Consider the following 26,170-nt stretch of genomic DNA (forward strand, 5'->3'; position numbering starts at 1 on the left):
CTTGTTCATAAAATGTGTGCATAATGCAACATAAAAAAGCAGCAGACGAAATAAATAGAAAAATAATATTTATATTGTCCATTAATTATATTTTTTACGAATTATTTAACGACAATGTACTCGTAATTCCCTCGTTTTATAGCGTGGAATGTAAAACGATCAATGAATGGGCTAATTATTTGGAAAGAATCCAGAAGTACTCATGACCTAATTTAAGGTACCACCCCAGAATTCGTCAGGCAGGATTAAACACAATAAAAACTGTAGATAACAGGTATCCGGGACTAGATTTGAACCCAGAGCCTCTAAACTACAAAGGGTAAGTACGGTAGACTATACACTCTTCTATAAAAACGCACTTTACTTAGATTCTCAGATTAGTGATTTATATTTTAATACACGGGGTATATGTTGTATAATATATTTTCAAGTAAATAAATACTTGTGTTAAAAAAGAAATATCAAAAACCACAACATATTCAGGTCCCTTCAAACTGCGTTGTAAACATTTTATCGGACTCAAATTAAGCACAGCTGTATAAACCATTTCCGAACATAGACTTCAAATTAATAACTGTTTTGACTCTCAACTAATTACAACGCGCTCCAATGTTCTCGTCAGGCTCATACTATGATCTACAGCTATTCGTCGCCCCGAAAATGTATACAACCCAACAAGCATCTCACTAGACTACAAACAATGTGGTATTTAAAAAACAGAGCAAGTGGCTTTAAACTTTCTACAAGTGGCAGATCTCATCTATATCAACCAGCTGACGAGAAAAGTCCATTCAACTAATCTATCTAAGAATTCCTATTTGTTCGCCAAGTTACTGAGTTTTGTGTCTGGAGTTAACAGAACGCTGTGCGAACTGCTTGTAACGGCACACGAGTTCGAAGCAGATTTTGTTGGCAGAAGCAATACGTTCGGCGGTATATATATCACGCATGACACATAAGAAATGCAAATAAAGTGCTGGGTGGGAAATCTGTAGGTACAGTCCAACTGGTAGACCTAGATGTAAACGGAAGAATAAAAATTATTTTAAATTAAAATTAAATTATTTGGTTATTCCGTCAAATCACAATGTATTTAAAATAAGATAAACATCAAAAGCATCACTTCAAACAATAAAGCTGATCCATTATATGAAAATATCTGGACACGACCTCCAAAAAACTACACTACGAAAAATTTGTAAAAAATTGTATTTGAGTTTTAAATTTAATATAATTTTACACCTGATGATGGTTTAATAAAACCGAAACATGTTGTAACTGTTCCAATTGTAAATCGATTATTCGATATGGAACACAGAATGATATTTTAATTATTTTAATTATCTTATTTTAAATACATTGTGATTTGACGGAATAACCAAATAATTTAATTTTAATTTAATAAATCACAATATGACGCAAGTACACTATCTTAATTATTTTAAAGTTGGAAGGCATGTAGAATAGGTGGACGATCCTCAGAGGAAATTTCCTGTAAACACGAAAAGGAATTTCAGGGCTCACAAATGGCGGAAAACTCTTCAGCCAGCTGCCCAACTATAAGGTTCTCATTACTGTGTTAACAAAATACTTTGGTCGCAATTCTAAGACTACTAAATCCTGTCCCCGCTTAACAATTGTAATATTATACCCCCATCTACGTCTTGGTCTCATAGGTGCTTTTTAGCTTTGAGATTACTGACGAAATATGCATGTTACATCCCCAACTCATCGTATTACCCTTTAATTAACCACCGTAAGTTAAGAGTAGAATTTAGTATGCTAATTATTCAATTCTACAAACATCCTGCCACATATCGTTCGACACCACACAACATCTGCAGCTAATACGGCGTCGATAAATAATCAATGCTTTTCACGCCATATGACTCAGGTCATTACATCGCAGTTTTATTGAATACTGTCATTTGTCTGAAATAAATTCAACATATAGGATATCAGCTGTAGTTATACCCTTTAATTATTGGTTTTCAAACGAAATGATTTCTGTTGAAAAAACAAAATATTCGCTATGGAATTGCAAAAGTTGTAAGATACACGACAAAGACATTTAAAAAGGAAATTAATATCGCAGTGTTTGTAAACGTAATATGTCGTTCTTTGCATTTAAAATTTTAAAACAGCCAACGGAAATGAAATAGAGTAACACCTGTTTTAACAGACATGATTCTATCCAACATAGGTACTTGTTTCTGACATAAAACGTTGCATGGCAGTTCTAATACCCCTCATGAACTATTACACCACACTTCCTCAGAAGTTCCAGAAACGTATCTATTAGCTGTCGACATTTAACAACTCGAGAATCGCCAAACGGTTTTTCATGATAATTGAAACTCGAGGGTTTTACCAAAACCCGTTGACACATTCCAATTTCGATTACAATCGGACGACAATAACGGACACATTACAACAAAAGTTTCTGTGCGCATATCAAGCGTCATTTCAATGTAATTCGCTAAATATTTATCGAAACTTAATGTCGAATAAAATTAACAGAAAAATAAAACACATCTTTTATATTTTTATTTTATTTTCCTGAAAGTCTTACGATTTAACAAAAATAAACGGATTTCTACGTTGTGTCATAATCATATGTTGGGGTGATTTTTATCAAATTTTATTTTGGAGATCTTTGCTCGTCGCCCCGCCCAATTTATGCATTCAAATTAGGGCTACGTTTGGAAATCCAGAGTATATTTTCTTATTTCTTAGGTCTACATTTCAGAGTATCCATTACAACATTCTGCACATATCCCGTCAATAAAGAACTCAATCGTCACCATTTATGACAGAAATGTTTCATCTCTGATGGATTCCACGACGAATGGTACTAAACAAAATAATATGAACTTAAAATATTTAAGAAGATATTTTCCATGACATTCTTGTTTTTATTTCACGTTTCAGCGTAAACTAGTTTTCCTTTATTACACACATTTTTACATTGGTTCTCACTCTGCATTCTTATGTCAGCAGACATTTTCCAATGAATTCTTAAGTTTCCGTTTAAATCATATCCCGTTTTGGTCACGCATTGTTGTACAAACTGCGAATAACCTAATTAGGATTCGAACCCGGAACATGCTACACGCTGGGGGGCGACTTCTTCAGCAATGACTTACAGTATCAGGTGAACGAACCAGAGTCACGCGGAATTCCATCTATACTACCACCATGAGAGTGAGATTTGGCAACAGCGAGGATGTCTGGCGATTCGAGATCAACGGTCCAGAAACAGAGGCTGCGTTCCAGTGTATATACACGCCAAGACGTTAACTACATAGCAAAGTATACGTGTTAAATTGTATGAACTGTACAAGAAATGGTCGATAGTACATCCTATAATAGAACTTGGTAGTGTTTAATTCTTCGTAGATACAAGGAAAATGTTACGAGAAACGGAAATACGCTTGTAAGTAAAAAGTAGAAAGAGATAAATCACTTCGTAATAAAAATATTAGCAAGAAAAATTAGGTTATAAAATTCTGTGCAAATTTAAATTGTAGCGAAGGCCTGTCGTAAGATTACTTGGAGGTACAAGGAAAACGTACTCAGAAACGTGATAGTACAAGAATAAACAAAAATAAGCAAACTAAAAATTTCTTCACAGCGGAAACGTAAGTTTTCTTTGTCGCAAACTGAAAGAGAATACAATTATAAATGCAATAGAGCTTCTAGAAGCATCACAACGAATCGAAGCACATCCCGAAGTACCAGTCGTACATTAGAAACACAGAACAGAGTCTAATTAATATTTTGTTCGTAAACATAAATTGCAGTAAAAATAGATTTAACTTTCCTTCTTCAGCGACTAAAACAAAACTGTTTAGTAACACTGGAGTAGCATGAATTTATTTCTTGTGATCTGATCACAATGAAAACTAGTGTGATGTTTATTTAGTTGTAAGCACCCGTCAGTAATATAAAAAAGTCTGTCTAAAATGGAAAAAATCATGTTTTTTATAAGCAAATTTTAGTGTAGATCTATTTCACGTATTGCTATATTTAATTATAAGAACAGTTCGATTAAATTTCCTCATTTATTCCGGATAATCGACAATTATCTGCATTGGTTTTGTAAATTATGTAATCATGAAATACAATCTGTAAAGAACAACACAAACGTGGACAGACAGAGAAATAGAGGGAAACACAAAACGTATAAAACAGACAGGGAACTGTTTAGCTCCACGCTTAGATCGTCTTAACCCTGGTAAAGAGACCCCCAGAGGACACAATAACGAAGAGGAAAGTTCCTGAAGATGGCTGTCTTCTAGGTTGTTGAACCGTATAGTCTCGTAGAAGTTTACCGACGTTTCAGAGGTCTTTGCTGCGGAAAGTACATCTGAAAAGTCGGTAAACTTCTACCAGACTACATGGTGCAACAGTCATCTTCAAGTTCGCTGCCGTACCAACCTAAAATCTCAGAAAAATTCTAGTAAATTTCTGGAATATACCCCGATCTTACAGCCCACAGCCTATCACTACACTGTTAACTATCGCGCTCTTAAATAGGAAAACGTTTTGACGTACCCGCCAGCCTGCAGTTATACCAATGGGCAGGAGGGTGGGATAGACCCAGTACCAGTCTACACGCAGTCGGGAATAGAAGCCCAGTAGTCGGGACCGGAGTTTAGTCGCTATAAATATTCATAGTTCTTATCATAAGAAAAATACCACTCGTTCACATCACAAATTCCGTCTGGTAGAGACATCTATTGCTGGCCTTGTAATCCTGGGGTCCCGGGTTCGATTTCCTGCGGTGCCCGAATTTATAACTTGTGTTGGGCAAGGCCGTGGTCTAGGCAACACGGAGTTTTCCTCCGGGGCTTCCCCGGTTTCTCCGTGGCATCCCAACAATTACTCCATACACACAGAAGAAGGCAATGGCAAACCACTTCTGTATCACCTGCCTAAAAAACATATATGAACAGATCCGAGTCCGAGAAAAGGATGGAAGGATCCTGTTCACAATATGTCGCCAACCTCCTGTAAAGGAGACGGCGTAATAAAGAGGAAGAGACATCTATGTACATAGACGGAGAAAATATTTTCCGTTTTGCCGCATATATGAATGCATTGCAGTGGAATTTTATCCAACCAATCAGAGATGAGCAGTTGTAAATTAAAATTGGTGCACTTTAGTGCATGCACAAAATTTCTGTTGACCACCACAAAAGAAAAAAAAAATCCGATCTGAACAAGCAATACTGGACTACGTTATTTAACCCAAGATTTTACATGGCGACTTATCACAGTGTTACAGGATTCTGTTTCTCCAACACAGCGGTATTCCATATTAAGAGCGTATTCCATATATGTTACCACTTCTTTGCCTCTTCAAAATATACGCAGTTTTCTGATAAGTCAATCCATTTTTTTAAATTCTGAACATAACGGATGCAAATTCCTAATTTTCTTTCCCATTACTTTTAACGGATTAAAAACAATTTATTAATATTTGATTAATCATGTTGCTATTGACAATGATCACAATTTCAGTCATAGGGTTCAAATATGCATATATGATGGGGCAGCAACCATACTGGAGTTTCTTTAATGATTTTTATAACAATTACAATTTCACGTTTAGCTGGCTGAACTGGGGCAGAGAGAGTGGAGGTTCCCTGCACAACACAGAATGTGATAAAGCTATACAGAAAGTTCACGGGCAGGCAGCATTTCTAGCAGACTGATTTCACAAGAGCTGAAAGGACAGCTATATCTGAACAGAACAACAGTTCCATTTGTGTGTCACAGGCACACAGCAAAGTTAATTTTATCAATGTTCTTACAATTCTGACATCGGGTCATGGGGGCGGGGTCACCGATTTCATAGGAAAAATCGCTCACGCTACATTGTGAGGAACATCCAAAAATCCCAGCCCCTGGCTAGTATACAACCCTGGACATCCATCAAAGAGCCCAGTTACCTTGCACACACGTTTTGGTGAATGTGTATATGAAACTCTCTTTCTGATGATATTTAAATACAAATTTTATATTTATCACTTGTGGTGTTGGACCTTAAATGCACGACTTCCATGTGTGTTTCCAAGAAAGTAACACGGCCAGAAATTAAGTTATGTTTGGTGTAAATACGGTCGAATATAAATCCATTAACATATCCAGACTTTCCAACATTGTAACTTTTTAGCAAAAATTGTGTGTTCTAATGTGTATCTCATTCTGATTACGATTTGAAAAAAAAAATCACCATTTGCTCGAAATGTATTTATATTTAAGGATAGGATTTTTTCTTTGTTACGCTCTTGAACAGGTTGTAATTTTAAATTACTGAAGTGAGCTGAAGCAAAGACATTGCATTTGAATAATATGTCATTATGTACGAACTTTGTATGAACTTCTTCCGTCATTTAGTCTTAATTTGTCATCCAGAAGAATCGCTTCCATGGTTACTTTTTGTAACTAACATGTACTTGAAACATTTTGGCTTTGTTCAACAGAGGTAAAGCTGGGTCTGGAGTTCAGCTAAGCACAAAAGCAACAAGAAATGTAAACGTTTAATTTACTCCCAAGTGGTGGATAAACAACTTGAGTTGAAACAAATAAAATGTAATTAAGGAAGAACATGTCTATTCCCCTAAATTCCAATTTCCACACTTTCATTGTTTATTATTATTATTATTATTTTGCCTGTCATTGGCTCCTCGCTATTGGCAAACAGTTTAATAAATGAACTGAATTATTATTGCGTGTCTACAAGGTAAATAAGATAATTTTCTGCTTTATCGTGAGCAGTGCGCTAAGACACAGTCTTTCAGATAGGTGGTTCAATGCTGCAAATAAAATATGTATTATATATTTTTTTGCCATATTCAGCAAAAAATGCCTCGTTTATTAATGTTGTACATTTTATTAGTGTCTGTTTTTATCTCATCTTCGATGTTTGCAAACACTTTAACACAAGGATTGAATTAAATTATTATTCAATCCGTTATCTAAATTGAATTTGTAAGTAACATTATCACAAAGATTAAATTTATCGCAGGCGCCTTTGCAGACAACTGTAGTTCTATTCTTAAAATTTCCTCTTGTAGTAACGTTGCGAATAATTCCATTATTAATTTTGATTATTTAAATAAACCATATACTTCTGACGCAGGTTTTAAACGGGCGATTACTCATCTCCTTTCGGGTTGCATGCAATCTCTCATTTTATTTTTTAAACACTGTTCTGAGATAGTTACTCCTTTTTTACGACACATTTTCAATCCGTTTATTAACTGTGCGTTTTCCTTCATTACAGAATAAAGCGGTTATTTTACATATTTTTAAGAAATACAACAGTGCACTAGTTGTTAATTATAGACCCATCTCGATTTTAAGGAAAAAAATTCCAAAAATTTTAAAAATATGATCACCTTTATTTCACTTTTAAATCTAAGCTGCGCCCAAATGAACATGGTTTCGTTAAACCGAAACCTACAGTAAGTAATGTAGTTACTTACGTAGTTGATGCTCTACTATCCGTTTGCCCACAGGAACAGTCTGACTGTTTATTTCGATCTTAAGCCTTCAATAAAGTTCCTTCAAGAGTGAGGAATGAAATAAGGTAACAAGTGAAAAACACCAGCGCGTCAGTGGAGATTGGGAACATTTCTGACTCCACGGACCGGAGTCCTGCAAACTCCAACAGTCACTCAGATGATTAAAAAATTCCCCGTATTTTATGCAACCCACCGTGTTTACAGGAGTGTATCACTGGACTCTGCACTGAGGCACATGAAAACATTCTATACGCTCGAACCCTCTCACACATCTTTAATATTATCCTCCCACCAAAGCCTACGTCTATCAAATAATCCCACCAACAAAGACTTTTTGACTAAAAGTTTGTGTACATTTCTCATTTCGTCGCCCAACACTCAACTCCCAAGTCAGGAGACCAACCTTAGTCGGCGACCCGCAACGTTTATTGACTAAATTCGCAGTTATTATGTGTAAAGATATCGTCTTCTTAAAGAAATCGACGCCATATAGTCTAAGCTACTGACAGCGTCGTTAAATAAACCACGAATCATTAATCTGAAACCCGAGAACGAGTCATTAACAATCAAACTACGGAAATACAGACGCAGAGTGTAAAAGAGACGACAAAATGGCAGTTGTGCCTTAAAACCGGCAATATCAGAGTGGCGCCACAGTTTCTATAAAATTGTCTGCAAAAGTTGGGTTTCCGTGGGCTCTTCCTGGTGTAAAACATTAGAAATGCTGGCGTAACTCAACTGTCTAAAGGTACTTTATAACTAATAATTGCATCGAGTAGGTACTGTTGGTACAAGCGTTATATTTATATGTGAACTTCCTGCTTCAACACCCAATTGCATTGAATTTGCATTGGACAAAATCTATTGCTAAAGTCGCACTAAATATATACGACGTTTCGGGCGATAATTACCGTCTCTCGGTGAATAGCCGTCATTACACAAACACATATTTGTATTTTTACCTACTTTTCTTGTTAAGCTTACGGTGTGTCAAAATGTTAGTATATCTTTGTCTGGCTACCTCCGTAATTCCTGAACCACATGACGAACAATATTGAAATTTCTAAAAAGATGTTTTTATCCAGGTTCTTAGTTTAATAACGTCTAGTCTTTATTTCTACTGTTCTAACCGCGTTTATATTGATGACAGTTGCCTTACGTGTACATTATTTAATGCCAATAACCCAGAATGACAGTAAGGACATTTTGAAGCTGTGCCGCTGGGACTAGGAAACGCGGCGACCGACGCAGTGATCTCGCATACCTGAAAGGCAACGCAGTGCCACCAGCACAGATATCAAACACCCTCAGTGTTATAGCGGTTTCCTTCAAACACAATCATTAAACCAGTCTTGTAAGTGAATCTTTAATAAACCTCACGAACAACCCAAGACACACACACACGGCCATGAAGTTGTTGAGTGTAATCTTTTGGGTTCGAGCAGGTTGTAACCACCCCCAAGACTACGGAGTCCCAACCCATACGACATTATAAAGAATTCAACCATTAACAGCGCAGTAGAACATTTTAACTGACACATCGAACTTATTGCACTAAAACACTTAAGTTACTCTTAACATTAAATGCAGATTCTGATAATATGTTATTAGGTGAGATATGAGAATTTCACAGCGACGAGTTTGAAGATGGCTGTGTTCTCGGATGTTGTACCATGTAGTCTGGTAGATGTTGACCGACGTTTCAGAGAACGTTACTGTCTCCATAATGCTCTAAAACGTCTGCCATTGTCTACCAGACTACACAGTGCAATATCCCACAATTTAAATTGCCTATTATTAAGTATGACTTAATGTTCTCAAGGCGGTGAGTATAAAGACAGCCATCTTAGCCTATTATTATATACCACTGTGGTGCCGAATGGCGGTAAGTCTTATAAACATGAAATAATAATTAGACAACTTTGTTCATTAACACGTTGGTTCCAATAGGGTCACTGGCGGAACACGTGAGTACAAACTTTGGTACCGCGATACAACACTAGTGGGTCACATGACTATATCGTTTCTGGAGGCTCAATCTTCATGGAGTGAAATAATCTATTTCTAATCCCACAGCTGGGGCATAAAAATGCATGAGGTTTATGACAACCATCGGATTGACATGCGGTTCATACAATTTATTTACCTTTGTACGTGGAGCGTCACCGATGGGTTTCGGTACAAAATTCATGCCCGGCAAAACCCGCTTGGGAGCCAACTATATAAATCGTGGCCGAAGAGAAATGGAACACGATGAACATGGATCGTTTATGCATGATATACCTTATATAGCCTCCAAGCAAACACCAGACATAACATAAAAGGGAACGATGGATGTAGAAGGATTTTATTGAAAATTGGAACGTAAACTAAACAACGAACTGGCACCTTCGTTTGTCTGGAAGGCGATGAAACGGGGAGTGCAGCACTGCAGATGCGACTGCAGTGCTGCACTCCGTATCAGATTCTGGCAACAAGCATGAGAACTTCAGTCAGGGCAGGGCTCGACCACCGGACCTCAGGAACGAGAGGCAGACACGCAAGGCAGCGGAATTGCAATCAGCCTGCATAAAAAGCCGAAGTAAGCCATTGGAACACATCCAGTCTAGCAGCAGAGAATGCGAGCGAGGGGGCCCGACGTGGGTGTACACACGGGTGGCCTATACCCCAGGAGAACGAGGCCTGCACTTGGGAGTTCCATGCAGTAGCTCAGCTGTTCAAGAAATTCCCCGCCTTTTATGGAAACGACCCGCCACGTCTTCTTTCTTTAAGACCTGTTTCAATATTACATTCCTTTCCAGATGTAAGTCTTCGAAGTGTTCTCCTCCCTTCAAGGTTTTCAACTAAATTTCGCATGAATTCTCATCTCTTCCATGTTCCACCTATATCCACCTTGATTTTAATATTTGACGACGAGCAAAAATTATTACGCAATCTTATCCAGTTTCCTGTTGTTTTTTCTCTCTTAGGCCAAAACATTCTCAAATCTGATACATTTTCTTCACTTAGAATCGTGGTTCTCAACCTTTTATACACATAGGCCAACATTAGAACTTTATTATTGAATCGAGGGTCGCAACGTTACAATGTGGGAAATTTACTGAAATCCCGTCGCAATTTATTAAAAGTTCTACTACATAAAGCAGAAGGAGGGACAGCTGATAGTGTCCAGGCCACGGCCTGGACGACTGAGGTTCGATTTCCGACAGGGACGCAGATTTTTCTCTTCGTCACAAAGTCCGGAGCGAATCTGGTGTCTATCCAGTCCTCTATGGAGTGGGTTTTTCGGGGTAAAGTTGCCGTTGCGTGAAGCTGACCATTCACTTCCGTCGAGTGCCGAAGTTAAGAATGCGAGGAGCTATGACTCCATTTCTACGCATCTACGAGGCGGCAGAGCACCGGAGACAACTTTACCGTTGCTGAATTAGGCTTACTCTTGCAAATACGTCCACGTATTAACGAAAAAATTTCATTTGCATCTAGAGAAATCAGTCATTAGCAGAGATGTAAACTCCCTAGATATTTTGAATTACGAAAAATAAAAAACACAGGAAAAACCAGGAATAAAGTTGGGGAAAAAATATCAGGACAAACACTCAAACAGGTTGGCAGCTTTGGAAAACTTGGAAGTTAGTGTGGGAAACAACAGGGCTTGGAAAACATATCAGAGTTTTAATAGTTACGAGTTAAAGCAGCAAAAACCACGGTTTCAAGAAGAATGTTCAAAATTATTAGGCAGAAGGTTGCAGGCCAACTTGCTAGCAAAATCCCAGGCAAATTAATGGGCATACATTTGCGGCATTCCATATTTGTAAAAATAAAACCTTGAGTTACTTGATTAGTTACAACAGGTGGTGCATACACATAAAAAAACAACACGTTTTAAAGAGTTAACAACTAATTTAAATAAACGCGGCGACACAGAACTCACACCCTCTTGCCTCTCAGTATTTGTATCAAAGAAAAATACAACAATTAATAACTTAATAATAAGAAATATTTGATATGTTTCATCGCAAAGGCATACAAAATACATGTATATAATAAACAGACACTATTAGATAAACAATCGAGTACGGTCATGCAAATAAAGAAGAAACAGTGGCCACTGGATCTCCAGTAAAAAAATCTTATTATGACATACAGAAACAGGCAATGTTCATGGACTTGATTGTTAGATTGATAAAGTATTCATGTTGGCTAGGCAACCTGACAGACTTGCGCGTCTGGAGCGTGTGTTTTGTACCAGAATGATATTCCTTGTACGGCAGCCGATACGAACTAAAGTCTATAATGGGAGGCGAAGATGCAGGACTATTCCTCAGAAGTCTTCCACAACAGACAACTCCCAAGAAATGGAAACGAGACACAGACAAAATAAAGAGCGACGAGGCGGAATAAAAAGTGAGGAACTGTAAGAAAAGAAAACGAACGATGGAAACAATGAAAAATAACAATAAACGAAGGAAGAAAATACGAAAAAGGAAGGAGGGTATAACGTTAATAAAGAAGGAAGATGGGAAGAGAAAGTTAGATAAAATTAAGGGTAAATAGAATAAAAGCGAAAATGGCAAGAAAGAAGAATTGAGGATGAAAAGATAGGCGCATAAAGAAAGAAACATGTAATTAAATACTCAAAATAAAAGAAAGACGTTAATAAAGAAATAAGAACGGAAAGAATGAACGAAGAGAAACGAGAGAAATGCAGTGACTGAAACGCTATACGTTACAGGACTTAATCTGCTAACATCGTACGAAGTCGTCAGTGCTTTATAATAAGCTTCAAATGGCTAGGGCTAAAGATGGAAGCACAAAATTCCTCCGAAACGTTCGTATCTACTTACGAGACTACACTGCGTCATTAGAACATCGTCAATTACATTTACAGCTTAGATTGCGTGTCTGACGCAAGGCAATTTGTAAAGAACACTGCATGTACGACTTCAGTCCCGCACCAACAATATCGCAGAATCGGGAGGCCCTGTTTTGTTATTAAAATCTTCGGCCACGAAGGCATTGGATCCAACGCGTCTCTTTAAATTCTCGTGGCTTTAATACCAACCAACCTCCGCGACGCTGGAATCCCGCTCTAACAATTCGCATCGCAATCCAAGTCAAGGAGGTAACACGATTACAGGTCTATCAGTTACTGACAAAATGCCACTGTCTGAAACCTATAATGTCATGGCGGTACTATCATATTTTAGTAAGACGTAATTTGTGGTCCCATTTAATATCAGAACTAAGTCATAATGGTATAAGCATTATAAGTTATAGTATTTGTTGTGTGATTCTAAAAATGGATATTAATCCTTTGAAGCTGAAGTTTCTCCAAATATCTAATAACTCAGTCCGTACCACAAAGAAAACTCCACTTTTCGCCATTACAAAGATTAGCCGGTTAATATTCTTTACGGAAATAATCACTGTTTACAGTGAAAATCATACGAAACCCATAAATACAAAATGAAGAGTGGAATGCTGAAGAAGGTGAGGCGTCTACTATTAAGGCTTTGACCGGGATGTTCTTTTGTTAAATCTTATGTGGTAGCGCCTGATTCGACTTCTAATGGTTAAGTGAAGTGTTTTCTTCGCGGTACGGTCTGAATTCGTAAATATTATGAAGACGAGCTTCGGCTTCAAAGGGTTAACCAGCTGATTTTCGTAATGGTGAGGTGTAGTGTTTTCTTCGCGGTACGGACTGAATTCATAAATAATATTCAGACGATCTTCGGCTTCAACTGGTTAAGAAATGGGTTGTGCGCGTGTGGAATGGACTCAGTATACGGTCCAATACGATAAATAACCATAAGGTTCCATGACAGAATAGGAATTTCTTGGCTAACTGAGCGACTATTAGATTACGCTCCATGTAGTTAGTGAAGAAATGTCACTAACGGTACCTATTTTCAGGTGAACAAACCATTACACGTACTGCGCAGGAAATACCGCTACAAATATTCAGATTAAGCTACTTAGCTATTTGATTCGTTTTATACGTAGAAAGTACAGAACAGGCTGTACAACTGAGTTAAGTATAAATCAATCAAGCTTATCTACAGTGACGAATTAATCTGTTTCAGACATACCTACCTACTTCACTTGCGGTATAAAACACGGAATGATGAAGTCGTCATTCATACTTTACAAAATAAAGGCATATTTCTTCAGAATTTAAAGAGGTTATTCGTAATAATTTAAGCATGGGTAACGCTGAACAAAATGGCGGTGTCTTGGCAGTTGTGATGCTATTCAAAGCGGATGGATGGACGGACATGAAGTGTAATTAGGTTCATGTTTGTTCTTTATCTTCACTAGGAATGTAGGGTATACTGTCTGTGAATGCAGCCACAGTAAAGCGAGCGAGAGAGAGAGAGAGAGAGAGCAGCTTCACCTAGCCAAGGGAAAGTCGCAGAGACGGTTTTGAAAGTAGTGGGTGTTAAGAACCAAACTACTGAGTCGGAGAACGGGCCTTAGAAAGCGACTTTACTGATGATTCTCTATGAATGAATAAATGAATGACGTGGTTTTCTAAGCGGACTGATAAAAACAGATTCTCACACTTTTATTTATTTGATAGGCCAAATCAAAAAGTTTCTATACCGCTATTATATAACTTCAATATATGATACATTAACGAAGGCAGTTTTTTTAAATCTGTACTTATCAAAGTTTTTAAACAGAAAAATCTACTGTTAACGAAACTATTTAAGTACCTAATTAATTCAACGTGCATTTAAAGCTGAGTATTGTAGTAGTGACTTATTGACACTTTCACCCCACCAAACCCTGTATAAAGGTCTGTAACAATAGCTGATTTATTATTCACAGTTTCGATAACACAAAAATCACATTGACGTGTTTTAAAATCTCTGAGCACTCAGTTCGTCTAAATAGAATTTAAATATTCCGTCCTTCCCACAAATAAAATACCTTGGCACCAATATAAACGCTGTTTCAGGAAACAATTTCTGCTTATTTTTATAACCTCATTAAATATTTCGACAAAATACAGTAATTGAATGTTAAAGCAGACGGTACTGTGCTTTAAAGATTACGTAGTGAGTCATTGGAGAAACCAAATCTGTATTAAGTCAAGAAATTGAGTTTAGGAAGGGACTTTATTACACCCTTTAAGACAAATGATTCCCGAAACTTTTGTGATAACGTCTGTTTCAACACATCACAATTATATTGTACACTGAGGTAATTTAATATGCTTATCCTAGAAAGATAAAGATCCTATTCATATTCTTAGTTGTTATTGCAAAGCATCTATTGTTAACAATTTTAAACAGTTGTGGAATTGTTGATGACGTTTGAAAAACGGATCCTGAGGAGAACATTTGGAACTAAATGCGCGGGAAAGCAGCGGGAGGCTGGAGAAAATCTCATGAGAATCTTCATAATTTATACTATTCACCAAATATTAGGCCTATTAGGGTGATCAAATCATGGAGGACGAGATGGAATTGGCGTGCGGCACGCGCAGGAAAGACAAGAAATGAAAATGACATTTTAGTCAAAAATATGAAGCGAAGAGACCACTTGTGTGAGACCTAAACGCAGATGAAAGAATAAGATTAAAAAGGATCTCAAAGATGTGGATGTGGACCGGTTCAGAAAAAATCCAGTACCTGGATGCTGTGTGCGAATACGAAATTGAAGCTTAGGGTTCTATAAAAGAAGGAGAAATTCTTGACCAAATGAATGACTTCTGCTCCATGACGTTAGTTCCGATCATGTTTAAGCTCAATTAGAAATAAAGGAACATCTACAGTCCTTCTGACCCTAATTATGACGCTATGAAGGTTTACAGAGAAGGAGTTAAGGTTCCATGGACAAAGGTGATTGGTCAAATTAAGACTGCGCAACTGCACATTTTGGATGTGAGGTTATGTAGGCACCAGAGTCGTCCTCTACTTCCCTATAACAATCTGAAACCAGGACGATCAGTCCGGAACCAGCAAGCTTATAAAATACATTAAATTTTGTTTTCAAAATTACACCCCGAAAAACATTCCAAATACGTTACTAGAAAAACATAACAGTTAGCAAAATTTAGCTTATCAACCATAAAATAACAAAAGTACACTGATCTTTATAAAAATACGAAATAAAATATGTGGGCCTGCATATCTTCCAAGTGCGGTCTCTTGCTACTAGGCATGCGTCAGTTGTTTCGACGAACACTAATTGCAGATACAACGCTAATCGCACTGTACAGTCAGAAATTATTTTTACTTATTGTTAAATATAATATACAAACACGGCTTTAATAAAAGCTGTACATTTTAACACGCTCTATAGTTTATGCCATCAACAGTATTCCAGGCTTCATGTGCTCGATACAGGTGTTGGGTTCTCTGTTTTGCCGTTCGACTAATTCCACGGAGAACAGTCACTCAGCTAACGAAGAAATTCTATTCCTTTTAGGGAATCTAGAAGTTTGTGACAGCGTTAACAAAATCCCAATAATGGATACTATCCTGCCCCCAACTGAACGCACATGTCATGTGGTTTCTTGCCATCAGATTGTAGGACGAACCAAAATTGAATTCGCTAAACAGATTTCACTGGATGGGGTTCAAGCCCAGATGGGGCAAAATACTTTTCTCTTAGCCTCCGTGCACATATCGACTGTGAGGCCCAACCAGCAAATGTGCACCAGGAGCTCAGACAACACGTGAAGCTGACCACTCACCTCTATCTAATGCCGAGGTCAAGAAAGAGTGAATTTATACCTCTACCATTTCAGACGTCTTCATGAGGTGGTGTTTAATAAGTACCAGGAACAAGTTTACATTCAACTTGTCACCAATACAAAATTTAATCGAATTCCGTTCAGTATGAGGGAAACAGACATTTCGTGCATGACTACGTCTCGCAAAGAACACAATAATGCCTATGGATACAAGTAAAGTAACAAAAGAATGCGGCACTGCGTGACCCGGTACGGTTCCCATGGCCTATATGTAACAAGGCAACAGCGTCCTCACTCACTCACTCAGTACTCGGTCCATTCGGCCAGCTCCATTATGTAGGCTACCAGTCGCACACTACCCAGTTCCATGGTAACCAGGAATGCAGAGGCTAACGGATGCTTTAATCGAAGTATTAAGTTTCTGACGATGATGCATGATGGATAAAACGTAAAATTGTTATTTGTCTGTCGTCTAAATAATAAACCTACAAAGTTTCGGATGCTGGATTCTGCTTCCATCTTCAAGTAAAAAAGACAGAAAACATGGATCGTCCAGATATGAGGCTAGCTCAACCAGGGCGCTCAACAGATAGATTTTCTGTCATATTTCCCTATTTTTTAAACGACACTTTCTTAACTGAATAAGTTAGAGTTGGACCCTTAACGAATTTATTTGCAGATGTGAGAGAAGAGAGGTCAAGAGTATTTTGTTGTGAAATTAAATAAATAGGGTTAGCACGGTTTAAGACCGGTATTTCAAAACTGGGAGGGTCTACATATGAACTATAACAAAAAAAATTACGGAATAATGGTCTATATGAAAGAAAATAAATAACAAATAACTGGAAACAAAAACAGTATTTATATTTTTGTTTTCTATGCAGAACTTCGGCTGTTGAGGGAGGATAAGCCAATTCGAATATCGACAATAATCCAACGTTTCGGCAAACACTAGCTGCCAACATCAGGATGAATGGATGAGTTTTGGCAACCTTGCATAGGGCAGAGAACACTTGCAAAAACGCCAAGCAATTACAAACTCAGCCTGAAGATGGCAACTACAATGTACACCGAAACTTTGGACAATTTTTAACATTCGACGCCGTTCATCCCCGAACGCCGACGATCATTGTAGTATTTTTTTCGTAAGAATCGTAAGATTGGCAACACTGTAAGCAGTCTCTCAGCCATAGTAGAGCTCGTGTCAATGACCGACTAGAATTCTCAATGTGTGTCTGTGTGTGTGTGTGTGTGTGTAGAGTGAGATGGAGCCCCCTCTCTCTCTTAACAGCTACGCAAATGGTTGGAAAAAAGACAGGAATTTTACACAATCACAGAAAGTTTATTAAAACAGGTAACTGCACAACATAACCGAACCAAGCAGCTAACACTGTGGGAGTAGAAACTTAGGTCCAACACTGCTAACATCATAGACCTCTACTGGGCACGATCCTGGACCACTTCCGTCCCCCTCACCCCTCACTCACAACCAATTTCCCACGATTGATGTTAATGTTATTATCCAGTGTCCTCGGTATTCGTACAAGTTATTTGTATATTAAGATATTTCCTCACAAAAATTGTGCATGTATTCTCTGTTTCCCTATACTAGCTACATGCCCAACTAATCGTAACCTCATAGATTTCACTGTCAAGAACACGCATGCATCACGAAGTTTCTTGTCATGTCCTACTGTATCCTAAATTACTAGCTTATTTAATCTAGCATCCGACCATCTTCTTTTAAAACTCTTTTAATTTAATGATCTTCCCCCAAATAAAACACAACGTTTTGCAATGATACAAAACATCCGACAATATCATTATATTGAGCTTTAACCGTTTGTAAAGTAGGTCACACAAGTTTCCAAGCCGAACTTATGGTGCTCGTAATCTCATCAAGAACCTCATTTCTAATTGTTAATTGCGTTCCCCAGAAAAGTTCACGCCATTTATTAATTACAGTTTCCCCGATAAATTGATATCATTAGCATAAACATTTGTCTACAAAATTATAATTCATAAAAACAAACGTTCTGCCAAATGATTTTAGAAGCAGGAAAGAATTCTGATAAGGTTACTCCTATAATTATACACCATCAACGAGACATAACACTGGTAGTGACGTAAACAGTCACGGCAGACGCGTTCGGTCTAAGTGTCGCAACAAACAAATTTACATAAGAAAAACAGTACGGTATCACAGAAAAGGTGTGTACCCTTAACACTAAAGCAACTATGGTAATATATAAATGCTTGGGGACTGTTAAAGCGATTTCAGTAACACATAAATGGGTGTTACTATTTACGTAACTGTGATATTAATACAGCAATAGATCTTTTCTTTTTTTCACTAAATGCAGACAGAAACGTAACCATGTTTGTTGAAGTGAGTTTTACATTTCGAGTGCCACGAGGTGTGATAAACGCGCACTTGGGAACGGGGAACGCTCCATTCATCTGGCTGCACAATGGATCTCCGTTACATCCACTTCCGGCCTATCGTCCCACCGACGTACTCCACGCATACTTACTGCGCCAACCGGAAATGACGTCACTGTAGCCTTGGCTTTTAAACTGGAGTGTGTAATGGCGCACTATTTTCGAATTAAAAAGGGAGAGAGGAAGGGGGAGGAGATTGAATCAACAGACTATTTTCGAGAAAGTGAGAGACCTTATTCGGAAAAGAAATGTGGACACTGGAGTTTCAGCAGCTCTGTCAGTATGACTGGCTGCGAGCTGCATGGCAGGGGTTCGACTTCTGGCAGGTACAAGTATGTTACCATCTAGCACCGAGGTTAAAAATGCATGGAACTATACCTCCACATCGCATACGTCTTCATGGAATGGTGCATGGGCAATGGAACTACTTATGAAGAAGTAAGGTCTCCACAAACATCACTACTGTCTTCAGGTTTTCGTAAATAAAATATCACATCATCTAAAATCCGCCCGGGTTCTGTTCTTGCCCCGAACCAAATTATTTTACCCTCTGCGCTAGATGGACGTAAGTGCCGAACTTCATGCTCCGGCTATATTTACCTCCGTAAAGAGCTTCAGGTACTGGATAGGGTATCTAAGGACACCATCGGTGCTCTAAACGTAGTGGCGAAGAGAAAACTCCTGCCACCACCTAAATTCGAACTCCGAACTCCAGTCTGTGACTTTACTGGCAGAACTCAAGTGGAAATACAATCAAAGCATCAGGACTGTTACACAGTACAGCAATTATCTAGAGTTTCACCACTGCGTAGTTAATCTGATTTGCATACAAAACTCACTATTAATTAAGCGGCTTTACCTCAAAGTAAACATGTAACTCCACAATTACAAATACGCATACAAGAATTTGTAATAACTATTGCTCTTTATTATGAGAATTAAACGAAATGAATATTGTGAACAAGATGCACAGGTATTAACATTAAAGCATATTTAACTGTCACTAACATTATAATGAGTCAAAGCAATTAGAGGTAAAATATTTTGAAAGAGATTTTCTTCTTTTGCGAAATGTTTGGTTTTATTTCCTTATCGGTCCATGAAAATGCCAAAATAATATAAAAACATTTATAAACAATTTATAATTATGTAGGGTAAAATATTAATAAATAAGGCTGGATACCTCAGTCAGTAAAGTGACTGGCCACGAGCTGGGCAAACAAGATTCGATACCCCGCAGAAACACGCATTTTTCGCCACCAAGTCTGGAGCCCATCACCGGAATTCTCCTCTTGCGCGATCACATTCACATAAAACAAGAAGATTAATTACAGTTTTGTGCATTTTAATCGTCAGTTTTTTTAGACAGGGCGCGGGACACAGGATCTTAAAAAAAAACAATAGCAGCAAGCATTTCCAGAATTTAAACTGCTCTCGACACTTCATAAATATAATTTTGATCCATTCCTGTCGTTCCAAAATATCTGAACCTTACTGAACTTTATTCTTTCGTTCTGAATACTGATATGCGAATTGCTCGTGACTCGGCAACCCTTACCGTCACATCCTGTGTTCGGACTCCAACGTTCTCAAGATACCGTACCATACCATCAACACTACACACATGAACAGGTATGCTTGTCCTGGTACGTCTATGTACCATATTTGGGAACGATTCAGCTATTCGTCTAGGAGCTTAGTTAATATTTAATGAGCAAATCGTGATGATGTCGATTTAAAAAGAAATATCGAACAAGAAGCAATTTTCAAGCGATAGTATTGGTCATGAAGACAGCAGTAGAACTGCCTGGGGCGGCCATCATTCCAAAGGCTGGCTTACCTATTGGTTCAAGATAACTTTTTTACTTTATTTTGGCTCTGTGTGTGTGTGTGTGTCTACCTGTTTGGTCAAGGTGAATGCTGACCACATTCCAACTTCTCTTTCTCTGTCTCCAGTCATCGGTATAACCTTTCTTCTACTGCTTTCCTTACTTCTAATACTTCTTCATATTCTACTCTTTATCCCCCTCTCTTCTGATTCTCCCCTTCCCCCTTCCGCACGAATATCACTAAAGCGATTATCTGTGCTTGATTCTTAATGTCTAAGTGTACGTACAGATTCACATCTTATTCAATGGCATGCCCTTCAAGGCATCAAACACTATACCTTAAAAATGGAACACAAATTCCATCCTGATTACATACCACGAAACTACTAAACTATTACCACCACCACCACCACCACTACTACTACTGTTTATTTTCTATAATAATAACAATAACTGACTACAAAGAACACATTTCAGAAGCTAACAGTCTCTTAGCTGGTCAAGAAATTCCCCCGAGCATTTACGGAAACCGAAGGTGCATCACGGTGTCCAAAAGAGCTAGTCAAAGGCCTTTATCCTGAGCCACATAAATCAAGTCTCTGTTTAGGTCGCCCTTAACACTGCGACCATGTCCGACGGCATGTCTAACAGCAGTCTGTAACAGGTTTTATGGCGATGGACTCTCCCCTCCACCCCTCACATCTACAAAGTTTGGTGGGCCACCTCTTGTCAGCTGTCTGACACAGCTTATGCAACATATTAGCAGCTATGCTCTATCTACAACCTGAGGAAGAGACATTAAATTATTTGTGGCTTATTTAACGACACTATCAATACCTGAGACTATACTATAATGTCTGATGATCAGATAGTTAATGAATAATTAACTGGGAATATGGAAGGAAACGATCGTGGACTAATTTAAGGCCTATCCCGGAATTTGCATGGGGGTACTGAAGAGAACAACAGTCAAGATAACTCGGACCTCCCATGTACGAAGCAGGGATGTAACAACTAGGTCTCAACGTTCGGTTTATTTCGTAAATTAATCCTTTTGAGGGCTGACATACTAATTAACATTTCATATTAGTAAATGGTACACTTCACACATACACAAACTCTTCTGAAATATGTACTTTATAAATAAAATTATTAGTCTACAGTCAGATTCGAACACGGAACATTTAAATCGGAAAACGAGTGAACAAGATATCACGGGGGGGAAAAAAATCCTTAGTATTTCTAGCATCGCCAATGAAGAACACATAACAAAATAATAATGTACACGATAATATTGACAATCAGTTCTTGTTTTGCTTTGCGGGCAAACAATAACACATCTTCTAAATATCACAATCTGCATATCTCGGTGCCCATTTTCATTTCCATATGCTCTTGGTATGAGTTCCACATGTAAATTATAAAGCAAATAGCTGTTTTTATATAACCGCACAGTTTGCATGAGTTATCTGCGCGAATACAACAGATGCATTTAATAATAAAGTGAACATACCTCCCAACTTCCAAATGTAATATTTGCATAAATGCTAGCCCCCTAACCAATGACTTGTCTACCAAAGAACGTGGATGGCCAAGCGAAGAAAATTAGATGTCACCTCCGTTTTGCCGTGGAACTTGGTCACAAGTCTCAGAAACGTCATAAATATTAATTAATTTCCCTTTCAAATTAGCCAGGCATATTTGTGTCTTTTGTTAACAGAATCTGGCAAACAGCTGTAAATAATGGAAGGCAGATAAAGGCCACATATGGACAAATAGAAGGAAATCACGGATAAATGGAATTATGACGCTGCTATACGCTTATATAACTTCCGGTTTCTAACTTAGAAAATAGTAAGCGCTTGACTTGTTGCAGAGAGTATACAAACATCAGCCCTTCTGAAAATATTTCCGTCACATATATGCTGGAAATGGCCGAGACTGATGAATGCACGTTGCAATATAGCTAAAATCTACTGGCGAATGTTTTCTTAAGGATGTCGATTGTTCCCGAATCGTATGTGCAGACCTTTTCCTTCAAAAGGGCCCACCGGAAAAGAAATTGGGGGGGGGGGGTGCAAATTCGCAGGTCTTGTTCGCTAGACGTCTGCTGAAATAATTCTGTGTTCAAAAATGTAAAAATTTGCCTAGGGGTGAAAAATTACAGCGCAAGGACTGATACAATCCTATGCGCCTACAATATTTAATCATCATAGGAGCATAAATAGCAGACTATTGGGACCTATTTCTTCCTCAGCTCCCCTCCAGACTGCACCGATTTAGATTTAATTCTGATACAGTAACTCTTTGGAAATTTGGTAGGACTCCTTGAACGGGAGGTTTGTCCTGTTTAAGATCTTTACCAGGAAGAGGCAAAATGGCAAATGGGGGGGGGGGGGGGGGGGGAACCGCCAAAGCACATGGATGACCTAAGCGGGATTATCTGAAACCTAGATTCTAGGTCCAAAACCTATTGGCAACTTTATAACACATTTTCAAAGTAATTTATCGAAAATAATTTAGAGACTAATCCAAGGTCTCATCATACTTAGCAACAGAATTGGAAACGCATTTTTCAACGTCCACATAATACATTAACTGTCATCTACGAGTTTAAATGTGAAGTCTTGTAATGAAATATCAGGTATTTCTGTTCAAGCTAAGGACGAATTTGATGTATTCGAAGAAAATTTAAATAAGTCACTTAAGCAACTTCACAACTTCATTTTCAACTCGAAACTTCAAAGTTTGCGTAACCTGTATAATGATGAAATTAAGAGGGATTTGACGTTTTCACGGCGGTGAGTCCGAAGATGGCCGTCTTCTGGGTTGTAGCGCCGTATAGTCTGGTAGACGTTTACCAACGTTTCAGACTACACGGCGCTACAACCCAGACGACAGCCATCTTCACACAAAATCTGTACAATCATAACATAAAAGCCAATGTCCGTCACGCCTATGACCACGAGTGCGCCGCTTGTACGATGCGGAACAAGTTGAAACCAAGTTTTGACGGTGGTTTGGCAAGAATCTGCCATCAGTCGCCGTGACCATATTTTCACATTTAATTTAATTTAAAAATAAATAAATTTTGTACTATCAATTCGATTTGCAAAGATAATGTTATGGTACTGGAAAAGGTTTCTCTCTGAGTTTTTAGGTTTTTACCCGTAAATATAATTACACTGCTGCTCCGTATTAATCGCAGGGATGAATAATGGATCCGTTAACGGTCCAGTTCCACAGACCATGGTCTCACCGTAACAAGCCAACTTTCAAAACGTCTCATAACTTAAGTAGCCCACATGTCAGACAATTAGCACTGTTCAGCATAATTGCGGGTATCTTCCATATCGACCGTCCTCAAAACGGTTTACAGCCCACTCTCCGTCATATTAAATATACATCAGACAATGGATAAAACACCACCCAAATGCGACTCAATGTCAATTAAGACCCTATATTTCATATAGGTGAGCCACGGTGGTCTAGCGGTTAGAACGCTGGCCTTGTAATCCTGGGGTCTCGGGTTCGATTCCCGGCGGTGCCCGAATTTATAACTTGTGTTGGGCAAGGCCGTGGTCTAGGCAACACGGAGTTTTCCTCCGTGACATCCTAACAATTACTCCATTCACACACAGAAGAAGGCAATGGCAAACCACTTCTGGATCATCTGCCAAGAACGTATATGAACAGGTCCCAGTCCGAGAAAAGGATGGAAGGATCCTGTTCATATGGACCTGTCGTCAGACAGAACACTAAATAAAAATAATAATAATTTCATATAGATTAGAACTAGCGTGTCTTCATTCCTCCAGCACAAATCGATACGCAAGTACACGCTTTAGAACGCAACCTTCTTCTCGACAATTATTCCAGAGCATAGACTTCGCTCTAGGTTTTTATCACTTTCTACCGGACCACATCCTTTCTCTCACACCGCAGCCCCACTGTTCACAACATTCTTATCCTCCCTCCCTCCCACTTCACCGAGTTAAGGCTGTAGCTACCGGTTCTGAACTTGAAAAAGGACGACAAGAGTGCAGCACATACCAAACCTGATCCAATTCATACTGCGTTCCATGAAATAGGACGTACACATCAGCTAATAGTTAATGCTAATGGTATGGACGAAAGAAAACACAAGCAAAGAGAGAAGAAAATAATTCTTATTTGTTAGGCAACATCATATGTACCATAAACCAAAGCAACTTCATGAGATTTGAGGTTTTCACGGCGGTGGGTTTTGGCGCCACGTAGACTCGTTGGTAGGTGCCAACATTTCAGAGAAACACAGTGTCTCCATCTCCACGGTTGAGTTGTTGGACCGTGTTGCCTGGTACAATTTTATCAACGTTTCAGAAGTGCTGTGAAGTGAATACCATCATAACCCAATTTTATAACACCCACTTTAATATTGGCATCCCATCTACGACTAGGTCTTCCAAGTAGCTATTCCCTTTGTTTTCAACCTAAAAATTTGTAAGCATTTCTCAAGTCTCCCATCCTTAATACTCCGACCACCTTGTCCTTCTTGACTTTGTTATGGCGAAGATGGCATTTGCCCTTGTTAACCATGGAGAAATCTTTAATACTGTACTCCATCGTGCACGGCAGCCTTAAAAATAAATAAAGGAATGGGAAATGTTGAATTCGTCTAAGTGTGTGTGTGTGAGCCTGTCTTTGTCCATTGCCGCGGCGAACCTCTGACAACAAAGTAGAATCTATCGATAGATCTTCAATTATAATCCTTCATCTCCTCCTTCCAGTCGCCAGAGGTCTCAACCATCGCTGCGTGACCTTCGCTGTTATTTAAATGCTTCGTTCATAAAACTTTGGAAGAATCTCACGGAGCCACACGAAAAGCAATGTTGCCACATCAGGTGCTAAAACAAGAAATGTTACTTCCTTCGACGAAAAGAAAACGTTGCAACACTTGTGCCAGTTGGTTTGACAGAATATTATTATAATGTATTAATACCGACCACAATTTATATATAGAATATACACACACAATTTTAGTTAGAGGACCTGAAGAGAACAGACCCCTTGGAAGACCCAATTGTAGATGGTAGGCAAACATGGATGTTAAAAACAATGTGAGGAAATCTGACACAGGTTGATTCTCTCCGGTCAAAAATTTCCATAGCACTTTTCACGAAAATTCGATCAGCCATTCCCAACTTATTATTATTATTATTTATAGTAGTGTAGTTCGTAAAGCCACCGACAGATGGCAGCACCTCAACTGAAAGACGCAAAAGACAGAACAGAGACCATAAAACGTTCTACGCTTACGACACAGCGCAATAGATCACCTAAAAATTCAGTTCAGAGCCGCTTTTACAAAGTTCAATTGACTATTATTGGTGAAATAACAGTTGCTTATTTTGAGAATAATACGAAACCCACTAATAGCTACACTCTATAAGCAAAACTCACTTACGGAATGTTACGGCAGGCGGTATATAATTATGTTTTAAAGGGTTGTCTACACAGTCTGCAGCTAGATTCCTTTCTAGTTTCACATTTGATCGTTCGAAAAGCAAACAAAAAGAAAACGAGCGTATATTACCCCCAAAATGCGATGAGTGGCAGATGATACAGGACAGGCATGACAGTCTAATAGGTCTATAATTCTTAAACTAACTGGAGGCCTA

At 38.4% G+C, this 26,170-nt stretch overlaps 1 protein-coding gene across 1 annotated transcript in view; it reads right to left on the reverse strand.

Moving 5' to 3' along the window:
• Positions 1–26,170, reverse strand: part of Zip48C (Zinc/iron regulated transporter-related protein 48C) — a 96,396-nt gene that overhangs the window by 56,650 nt on the left and 13,576 nt on the right. The window lies entirely within an intron of this gene.

The sequence above is a fragment of the Zootermopsis nevadensis genome, unplaced genomic scaffold (assembly GCF_977971745.1).
Source record: "Zootermopsis nevadensis isolate Lab colony 2312 unplaced genomic scaffold, Znev_1.0 Znev_ptg000028l, whole genome shotgun sequence".
NCBI lineage: Eukaryota > Metazoa > Arthropoda > Insecta > Blattodea > Termopsidae > Zootermopsis > Zootermopsis nevadensis.